At 43.7% G+C, this 11,460-nt stretch overlaps 1 pseudogene; it reads right to left on the reverse strand.

Annotated features, from left to right (window-relative positions):
- Positions 1–1,371: 1,371 nt before the first annotated feature.
- Positions 1,372–2,460, reverse strand: LOC109781500 (uncharacterized; annotated as a pseudogene).
- Between the last annotated feature and the right edge of the window lie 9,000 nt (positions 2,461–11,460).

Below are 11,460 nucleotides of genomic sequence, written 5' to 3' on the forward strand. Positions count from 1 at the left end.
GGGTTACACCAGTAACTATATCTTCAACAGGCGCCTTACGGTTTCGCCTGGTCTCTCGTAGGAGAGACGCGGACAAACAATTATTTTAACCCATTAAATCGTTTCGTAAACTAGTTCTGATCATGTTTAACAAACCAATGAGATACTCTGGTCATGACCATAACATTCTTTTGTGTCATGATTATTTATTTCTATTTTTTGTAAAAATCTCTCTGCTAGTATGTTTGTGTCATGTATTGTCAGTTTGGCAGTGCAAAACATGTCCAAAAAAAAAAGTTTGACAGTGCAACACAAGTCCCAAAAAAAAAGTTTGACAGTGCAAAACATACATTAAGTCTTACTGCAGATCATGGGAGCAGCTGGTTCTGTTTATATGATGTGGCATTTTGATCTCTTGGAACATAAAAGACAGGCTTGAAGCTTACCAGTTTTTGAACGTAAATGACAGGCCTGAAATTGCCTGAACGTTCAGATTAGCAGTTCTTGTAACATTACTAACTAAAGAAAAAAATTAGCGCGCTACAAAAAAATAGTGTCAACCTCGAAATACGCTGTTAGTGGGCTATATCGTGCTATAGCATGCTATTAGCGAGGCATTGTACACTGATTGATTTAGCGAGCCAATTCTCAGCATGCTATTGCGTGCTATTAGTGGCACTATAACGCGCTATTAGCAACAGAGAGATGGTACACCTAATATCTGCAGAAATTTGGCCCCTGAAGAATGCACCGATGTACTAGTTAGCACTTAGCATTCAGTTTTAGATGCTATGTATCTTTCTGAATATTTTTGGCAGTGGAGAGTTATGTATATCTGGTAGCTCTGCTGACCATAAAATTCAGTCTGTGTAGGTAAGCTCTAAATTACTAAAGGAACTTCATGAAGGTGCCATTTGTCGAAAGTTGCAAATGAACCAATGTGGACAATATGAGTTTTATATAGCATCAGAAAGTTGGTTGTTTTTTCCCATGCTGGCCTCAAACATCAATTCGTCTTAGGCAATGACATTGCAGTAAAAATATGTTCAGAGCAAACACTCAGCAGTAAAAGTTGAGAAACAGGACCGCTCTTCAAATGTTGTAACTGGAAAAAACAATTGTATGTGAGGAGAGCACAAATCACAGCTTTTGACTTGGCTGTCATCGACATTGAGCAAGCGGATGAATCCAATGCATTCATCACTTTCTCTCCTAGACCAAAACACACTTTGAGGAATAAGCTTTTCTTCGACATGGCTCGATCAGCATCTCCAGATAGATGAAACTGCATGAACTTTCAATATGAACAAGGCACCAATAGGAATAGGAGGCTGTCAAGAACAGATAACAAGCATCAAATTTATCGGTAGAGTTGATAAAATGCTCACCACTTCATATAGTAGGTGCACACAACTCCACCTGCAATATCTTCAAGTCCACTGAAAAGTATCCAAACTTGGGCTCATCTTGTGAAGATGTGGTGGTGTGCACCGCTTCTATGATCAGGTATCCCCCAGCGACACCAACCAGAATCGCACGCTTTACCTCGGCAACTGGATGATCTTCTCATAGTACCATTGGTTATTTCTCATAATCGAATATGTGACCCAATATCAGTCATCTTCACTATCCTCATCATAGCTTCTAGTGAGCATCCCGAGCATTCAGCCCGTCGTCTCCACAATGACAAAACTGCTATTCCCTAGTTGTTCAGGTGGCAGGTCGACAGCAGAGAACTCCATTGTGCACACTTCAAGCACAAGCAACTCGTTCTGGAAATGCAAATGCCAATAGAAATGCCCGTGAACGAATTGACGCTTGCATAGCCCAGACTCGTAGTTTTGAAATGAAGCATCTCAATGTAGAATCAGCACTCGATTGATTGTAAGTGAGAACATGCCATTGTCAATGCAAAGAGGTGAAGACGCGAAGCAGAAGATTCATTCTGTATTCCGCCAGGCATAGCACCCTGAATGATAAAGGGTCCTTGTCATCCTCACCGGGAGCAAAGAACGTCTTCAGACTGAGGAGGTGAGGTCTGCCTACGGATCAGCGCTTTCAGATCGCCCGGGACGGTGGGCAGCAGGACGTAGCGGCGGTGCACGGGGCGTCGGGGTCGCACACGGCAAGGCCCCTGACCAAAAAATTGGGGTGCTCCGTAGGCAGACCTCACACGGGGCGGTGCACGGGGTATCGGCGCAGGAAGGAGTGGTCGGAGAGGACGCCATGGAAGGAAGCGCGAGCGGTGGAGGCGCAGGCGAGGTCGGCCGCGGTGGGGATGCGGAGGAAGGTTTCCTCGAGTAGCACATCCAGGATATTTGCGATGGACAGCACCGGCAGTGGGGTTTGGTGGGAACTTGGAGCCGGCAGCGGTGGCATCATGTTAGCCGGGACAAAGATTTCCTCCATGAGCCCGTCTTGGGTTGGAAAGAACGGCGGCTCCAGCGGTGGTGCTGGATTGGAGGTTGGCTGCGGCGCCATTGGGGATTTGGTGGATCGGTGACGGTGTCATAATTCCTTCCACACCATCTAGTCCGTGACTACCCCACTTCAAAATTAATCTCCAAATATTTTTTAAGAGAGGGGGTTTTCTGTACCCAAGATAGATGCACCCACGCTACACCCCATATCCAGACCGTTTGTGTCTTGCAATGTTCCCCGAGATTTGTTCCATGCGTCAGATGTTAAATCCCAGTCAGTATAATAATTTGCTGGACATTTCTCCGTCATGTCTCTCACCCTATCATGAAAGATTCTGCATGCACATGCAGACAATGGGACTTTCTTCTTGACCATATTTCTCTCTCTCTCAAGTCAGATGCAACACTCAGCCATGCAATGAAATTTACATTGAGATGCGCAAGCTCTCTCTCACATGTTCCCTCTCTCTTTAAATTCGCCAAAACAATCTCTCTTTGAGTCTTCTACGTAGGCTCTCTCTCTCGAAGAAATTTCTTCTCAATTCTCCTAGCGGCCCCACACTTTTCTATTAGCTGGCCCACTCTTTTTGCAAACACGTAGCCATGTAGCAAACACTGTTGCACCATTCTGACAGAAAGCGCATGTCCCAAAACTCCTCTGTTAATCACTGGCAACAATACTCACATGGCCCCTATCCCAAAAAATATGGACATATGCATGGACGGTGGAGACAAGGGGGTGCAGCGTGGGTGCATCCAACATGGGTATAGCCACTACATTCCTAATTTTTTAAATTGACGCCATTAACAAATGGGAAACGTTTAAAAACAATCGGATGATTTCTGACGAAAATCATCCGCGTCGTCTGGACGCCACGAGTCGCGGTGGACCACGCACAACGGACCCGCTCTTTTCTCCCTAGCCACTCGTTTCTTATCCTTATCTTGTTCTCTTTGACTCCTCCCGTCTCCTACCTTTGTTCTTCCCTCATCTCTCCGCTCAGCGGCTCGTCAGGCCACTGCGACACAAGGCTGCGGCCAGCTCCTCCTACCTCTCCTTCTCTCGCCTCTCTGTGCCAGCTCCACCAACCACCAGCGTCGCGCGCTGCTGCTGCAACCCTGCGTTTGCAACCGTGCAGCCCGTGCTTGAAGGAGCTCCTCAATCCTTTTGCTAGTAGCAGTTGATGACCCACATCACGCAGCTCGCCACCGGCCTTGCAACGTCATCGTTTTTGCTCGTCGTCGCGCACTGCATCGCAGGAGCTGCAATGGAGTGCCGTTGGGGAGTCGTTGGTGCTCCACCGCGGCTGCAATGGAGCGCTGCCAGGTCATCGGAGCTCCGACGCGGCTGCAATGGAGCGCCGCCGGAGTCGTTGGAGCTCTGTCGCGGCTGCAATGGATCTTCGAGGAGGACGTCGATGGTGCTGCATTGGAGTTCTTTTTCGCGCTGCAGTGCAGCACCACCGTCGGTCTGCAACTGACCACCTATCGTAGCATCGCCATCGGGGGCGCTGAGCTCTGTTGGTGCTACATAGGGCCACCGGAGCTTCGCCGGCATCACATCGGGACGTCGGCGCTCCACTGGTGATGCAAGGGTGAGCTGCTGAAGGCTGGCCGGCGGGCTACAACAGCCAATGAAGCAGAGGGGGCTCGCCAGAGTTGCGGTGAAGCATCGGCGAGGCTGTCGGAGTTGTAATGAAGCGCACGTGGTTGCAAGAATCGCCGCCGGAGCTGCAACGAAGCGCCGATGGAGTTGCGTTGAAGCATCGCCGGAGTTGCACCGAAGCGCGCCGGAATTTCAATGAAGCATCGCGGGGGCGTTGAAGCTTCACCGGCGCTGCAATGGAGCGCCGCCGGGGCCCGTCGATGCTACCATGGAGCTGCTTCATGGGACTACCATGGCAGCTACTCGAGAGTAGTAGTGTTGCAACCCAGCAACGTCGATGGCGGTCGCTGGAGTTGACAGGCAGCAGCACATGTCGAACTGAACATGATTAAAGGTGAGAAGACGCGAGCTGCTTGATGAGATCGTGCGGTCACCTGCGCCAGATCAAACGGCTAGCTAGAAAATCATCCGGATGATTTGTAACAGCCCCCAAAAAATCCCTTGATTGCATCACTATGATAAAGAGATTCCAAATGCGCCTTACCATGTTTGTTCTTCGATCGGAATTTCCTATAACAGAACGGTTACCGGAGTTAACATTAGCCTAGAAAACTTTTTTTTCGAGAAAACTTTCGATCTATCTATCTTCAATTATGATAGTATAACGAACACCAAAAATAATAAAAATTACATCCAGATCCGTAGACCACCTAGCGACGACTACAAGCACTGAAGCGAGCCAAAGGCGCGCTGCCGTCATCGCCCCTTCCTCGCTGGAGCCAGGCAAAACTTGTTGTAGTAGATAGTCAGGAAGTCGTCGTGCTAAGGCCCCGCAGGACTAGCGCAGCGGAACTACAACTAACGCCAATTAAGAGTAGATCAGATCGAAAGAATCCAACCTGAAGAAGCACAAACATAAATGAATTATGATCAGATTCGAGCAAATGCACAAAGGATAAATCCGTTGGAGACACACCTCCACACGCCACTGACGATGCTAGACAAACCATCGGACGGGGGCTAGGTAGAGAGAATCTTATTCTATCTTCAGGGAGCCTCCGTGGCATCGTCTTCCTGAGTAGGACACGAACCCTAACATAACTCAAAGAAACATCTAAAAATAGAGCCCTCCCTTGGGCAAGGGCCAGGATCCACCGTGTTGCCATGGCCCTAAGGCCACCGGAGATGAGGTGGACCGGCGACGCCGCTGGTGGGGGCAGAGAAACCCTAAGCTTTTTTTGGGGAGGAGGCGGCTTTCATAAGGTTAGCCTAGAAAATTGTTGCTACGGTTGAAGAAAAATCAAATCAACTGTTCCGAAGTTGATTGTATTTTCTAGGTAACCAAACGGAGAGCTTGGTCAACTGTTCCGAAGTTTCAAGTAAGTTCTGGATGATATTACTGATAGTTTGACACTGACACCCAGTTGGTCGTGGCATGTTGGCTAAACCGGTGATGGTGATTGTTTGCTCGAGATCGAGCGATTTAATTCTTTCTCCCCACCAATTTGTTTACATTGATTTCGGCTCTTCATGCTCGAAAAGACTCACGCATAGACGTAACTGGAGAAATAAATAATTTCAATACATCAGAATAACACATTGACAATGGGATTTTAAGAGTTAATTTAAAAGATAGGTTCCATAACGAGTGACACATGGCATTATTATAAGCCTTTGAAGAAAAAATACGGATGGGTCCCAAAAAAATCTGCAATTATCATAGCAAAATGAAGAATTATTGCAAAACCATGCATGCTAATCTATCTATCTATCTATTATATATAAAAAATGCTTAACGGGTTAATCAGAAAAAAGAAAAATAAGCTAGAAATTACCACAATAATTAGAAACATCTCACCATTGATTTGGTGGACCCAAGACTTAAAATATGTAATTAATGGATTAGATCTAAGTGCACTCCATCTAAAAAAAGAGCTATCCTTATATCTTTCTACATGTCCCTTTAAATAAACCTTAGCATGTACGTGTTGTTAAAAAAAAGGGTACGCACACACCTTGTGTATCTTAACATGTCCCTATAAATAAATTAAATAAAACTAAAAACTAGAAGTTCTCAGCGTTACTACATGTAAACCTGGTGGATCTACCTTATATGTATCTCCAAGTCCTTTTATAAAACAACTAAAAGAATAAACTGCTAGATCTCACGTCCTAAAAAAGGGAAAAAAAAACTACCACATCTCATGTTCTAGATCGCAGTCCCTCAAAACAAAACAAAAAACAAATAAACTACTACATCTCACGTACAAAAGTGTTACTACTCCCCTATGTCCTCGACCTCATGTAGCAGTCGTCGCAATGGGTATCTGCACCAGCACTGTCGGTCTTATTATACAACTTTCAAAGTAACCATTGGTGGAAATAGTTCATTGGTTTCAAACTTTCACAAATCTAGATTATGTGATATCTGAGTCCTCATGCTTTTTTTTATACTGCAACCAATAGTGAGAACATTTGGACATTTTTAAATTTTATATGTAGAATGCAATCAAACATGTTTTCTTATTCGGTTATTAAATCATAATATGTCTTTGGGAGTTTGTTGAAAATTAATAGGTGTAAGGGAGCCTAACACTGCGAATGCCGGTTGCATGACCAGAAAAAATGGAGGGAGCATACAAACACTTTACACTACGCCTTTGTATTTGACCTTCATAACTTACTATCATCATTTTGTAACTTGGTCATAAGTCAATTTAGTGGGCATCAACAGCAGCCAGCATACAGGGTGGTACAAAAACATAAACTGATTCTCAAAAAAAAAAAAAAAAAAAAAAAAACATAAACTGGATGGTTATTCAATAGAAAACTACCTTAATTAATATATTAGTTCAATCGTATGGTGACTAAAAATAAATAAGTGGAGGTGAGACCTACAGATTAAAAAATTAGACCTATCTCTGCCTAAACATGTGTTTGCACATGGAGAACTATACGTTGCATCAAGAGTCCCAATTAAGGGATGGACAAATGATAATAGTATATAAATAAATATTCTAAAGGCATTAGGAAAATATTAAATACTAAAAATAGGAAACTTTAATACACCACAATGGGATTGTCAAGCCAGGCACACACCATGTACCCATCACTGCAGCCGCATTAGGCAAACCCGTGGATTCGAGCACATACCACTAAAATAGATCAGCAATAACATAGCCTCCAGATATTTCCCCGAAACAATAAAGGGGTAACACTTACATCCTTAACATCATCAGTTCACGACCAGCCCAAAAAACTGGTAAATATGAACTTATTGCGACCAAACTATAATAAATACTAGCCCGCGTGAAGAGCGGGCCACTTTGCTAGTATATCAAAAGACAAAATCATAGTCACTTATTTTTGGACGGACGGAGTAGTACAATTGATGCCACAACACATTTATTATTATATTTACTAGAACATCAAGGCACGCGTTGCTGCGCCCGCCATTTTGACGAAAGAATATCAAGACAATATAAATATTGATGAAAATAAATGGAAGGTATAGTTATCATTGGGGATTTGAAACAATTATATGTGCACAAATTGTGTCAGCACAAGGAAACAAATCACACTGATGGCTGCATATTATCCTGCAAGGAATTGGCTTATACTAAATTACGAGTGCCATGAAGCATATGTACGTCATCGCTCATCTTTCGGAATGTTATTGATGCTTCTAGAATTTGAAAAAACCATATCCTTTGAGTTTCTTATACACAGGATGTCATATTACTTCACATCCATCAGTCAGAGAACAACCTATAATTAATCAACGAAGTTCATGGATCCAACACCGACATGGTCTACACAAATAGTACCTTAGATAACATGGTCTGAGAGAGCACTGTCATCGGTGTTGTTGTGTCACAGGACACAACTGCAATCAAAACATCTTGACTTGTTCAGTCCTGTAAAAAATTCCGAACATTAAATTTTATATAGAATTAGCCACGTTTGGAAATTGCGATCTGAGAGGAGGCACACCATATCTCAAACCCGATAAGGCATTTGGATCTCAGCATCAAACAGAATGACCAGAAATGCACGTACAAACAGAACCTCATCTGGTAAATCTTACCTCCAATGAAAAATTTGAAGCACGAGCACAAAACAGATACAATATGAGATTTACCAGCTGCCCGATGGGAACCGTGGCACAGGGTAGCGAATTTCTTCCCCCAGTTCAGCATCACACCTATTACATGAAGATAGAAGGTCGGCAAGATGGAAACTAAGCAACGGGGATGGCAGACCTGACGTATAGGAAAGCACGCGGACATTGGCGTGGCGTTACATCGGTTAAGAGCACGGAGGCACACGCGTAGTGTAATCTCGCCAACGTGACGCACGACGGCGGCGGCGGCGAAGCATCGAGTAACAGGGAGCAACCCGCGATAGGGCCGGCGATTAAAATTCGAGACGAACTGCCACGCGATAGCGAAGGAATCAGGCTGGAAAGATTTTGCATTTGAATGGACCTCATGGGCCTTCAATATCCCTGGCCCGATTAACCATGTGACTGGCAGGTCGCTCGGCGGAGCAGCGGCCCGTGTAACATGTGAAGGGATTAATTAGCGTAAAGATGTTGGGGGATGACCGAGCGAAAATCCTAGACGTCTGTCAAAGTGATCTGACGGTGGAGAACTTCAAATCACTGTGGAGGCTCCTAGCTAGCTGCGCTTTACTGTTTTGTAATTATAATAACTATTAAGATTACAATTTATTTCTCATTGACATATTTCTCCCAGATAAACATAAACATTATATTACTCGAGAAACCTATGGTGCCACCAAGGCGGTGTTCAGTTTAACCAGCATGCCCAATTCATTGTTTTCATTGACAAGAGCCCCCACCGCAGGCATGTCAACAAGCTCGGAGTTGCACTCCTGGACACGGTCACGTGCCATATCCATCCAACGGACTAGCTGTATAGACCGTAGCCCGCCCTCGTGGCCTTGGTAATCCCTGATCATGGCATCATATTTGTTGATGACGCTCACCACGGTGTCATAATCCACCTCACACAAACTGAGGACGCGCATTGGCACAGTGCCCTTCTTGATGTTTTCCAACATTTTCTTGACCTTGCTGCTAGTAGTAGTGACTCGACCCCTAAGGATGTCGACGGCGACTAGCTGCAGGTCACGGAGGTCCTTAGCCTCAGTGCTTCGCTTGTCCGACTGGAGGGTCATTAAACAAAATTCCTCTGTGTCAGGATCTTCATATGGGTACTTGAATTCTGCGGTCTTGCACGCTTCTACCACTAGGTTGGTCGCCATGTGCTTGCCACCACCAGATCCACCAGCTTGAGCCGTCGTGGTCACAAAAAGCAGCATGAAGACAATGGCGGAGAATACAATGATGGCCATCGGTGTTGGTGCCATATATTGTTGCAAGGCTTGTTACAAGCCTTGAACTATACTACAACCTAGAGAGGTGGGGATAAATGGATATAGATGGATGTGTAGGGGAAAATTGGTTGGACATGATGTATGGGAGGTTGAGATTTATTTATAATGCGTATAGTGGGGTTCATAAATCCAGTATGCAACTTGGTCATGGATATGCCTATGATTATTGTCTAATCTGTGCGCAAATATTTGAGGGCTCATTTTGATCTCCTTTATTAATGATATCTAATCTGTGAACAAATATCTGCGTGGGGGTGTGGGGGAGTTGGATGGATATGATGTATGGGAGGTTGAGATTTATTTGTAATGCATATAGTTGGGTTTCATAAATGAAGTGTGCAAGTTTGTCATGGATATGCATATGATTAATGTCCAATCTATGGAAAAATATGTTTATACTCAATTTGGATCTCCATTATTAATGATGTTTATACTACACATCTAACTTCCATCGTTTCATTAATGCAACATATCTTGATCATGGATATCCAAAAGATTAGTGTCCAGCGAATGCACAAAGAAAAGTTGATACTCAGTTTGGATCCCCTAGCATTAATATGTCAAATCTGGATTGATGTGTTCTAAACATACTTTGGTATAACCGATTTTCTATTTCTACATGGCTTTCAGGATTGATCAAGTTGCCCATCATCAAGTCCGTGATTGCACAACACATTGCTGCAAATTTCGAGTTTAAAAAATGTATGCACAAAACTTTCAAAGAATTTCTCGATTTGCATTTACTCGTGTAACTTTCAGATAAATTATCAACATGTAGTACGTTAGAATTAATTATTCCTACATCAACTATTGTACAGAGGATAGACCTTTACAATAATGGTATGCCTCCTTCTAAAAATCACAGTCGATTTTTAAGCATTAAAAAATGCCTAGAAGACAAAGGGCATATTCTACACTATTCATCAAATGAACACCCTCAAACATCCACGGACACTTGTCCGAACATGTGGACAGCCGTGCGGGTGCTAGAGCATGAACACGTTCGCCTCCTTCCCCCTCCTCTTTTGCACTCCGTCAATTTCCTTTGATGCTCAACATTCAATAACAATTCAACACTTTATATAATACTTACAAATAAAATAAACCAAGGCATCTGCACTGGATGTTCAACAAGTTTGATAATACGAGCCCTTAAAACAAGCAACCGAACCAAATGAACCACGGAGCATCAAACAAGAAACTAGATAGTCACAATATATTATCTACACCTTTGCATATTTGGATAAGCTCTTCTTCAAAGCATTCCACATTTTTTGTTAGACCTATGAGCATTAGTGAGACGTGAGTCTCCAAGACTCGGAAAATGGAAGTCATCAATAAGTACACAACCGACTGTAGGTTCCACATAATATACCTTCGCATTCAAGATTAGATTAATGCACTGACAAATTCATCTGATGGTAAATGGGAAAATGTCTTTCCCAAACACCTATAGATCTTCAACCAAAGGGAGCATCTTAGGTGTACTTTCAGGCACTGGGTAATTACGAATATTTAACATCTTGAGCTATGGGAATGATACATCCACTACTTGTCATGCAACCTAATGGTGCCATATCTCTAGCTTTGTAATGTTGCTATCTTTCAGGTTTTCCAGTTTTGAAAAGAAGATGGTGGAGAAATACTATTTGTATCATCATGACAAACACATATACACATCAAGCTATCCAAACGCAACTACCTGATGGAGGGCATGTTGGGAAACGTTGCATGGAAAACAAAAAAAAATCTATGCACACGCAATGATCTATCCATGGAGATGTATAGCAATGAGGGGAAGAGTGTGTCTACGTACCCTCGTAGACCGTAAGCGGAAGCGTTTCACAATGAGGTTGATGTAGTCGAACTTCTTCGTGCTTCAACCGATCAAGTACCGAACACATGGCACCTCCGCGTTCTGTACACGTTCAGCTCGGTGACGTCCCTCGCCATCTTGATCCAGCAAGACGTGGAGGTAGTAGTGAAGGAAATATGCCCTAGAGGCAATAATAAAGTTGTTATTTATATTTCCTT

The sequence above is a fragment of the Aegilops tauschii genome, unplaced genomic scaffold, assembly GCF_002575655.3.
Source record: "Aegilops tauschii subsp. strangulata cultivar AL8/78 unplaced genomic scaffold, Aet v6.0 ptg000076l_subseq_5457420:6198992_obj, whole genome shotgun sequence".
NCBI lineage: Eukaryota > Viridiplantae > Streptophyta > Magnoliopsida > Poales > Poaceae > Aegilops > Aegilops tauschii.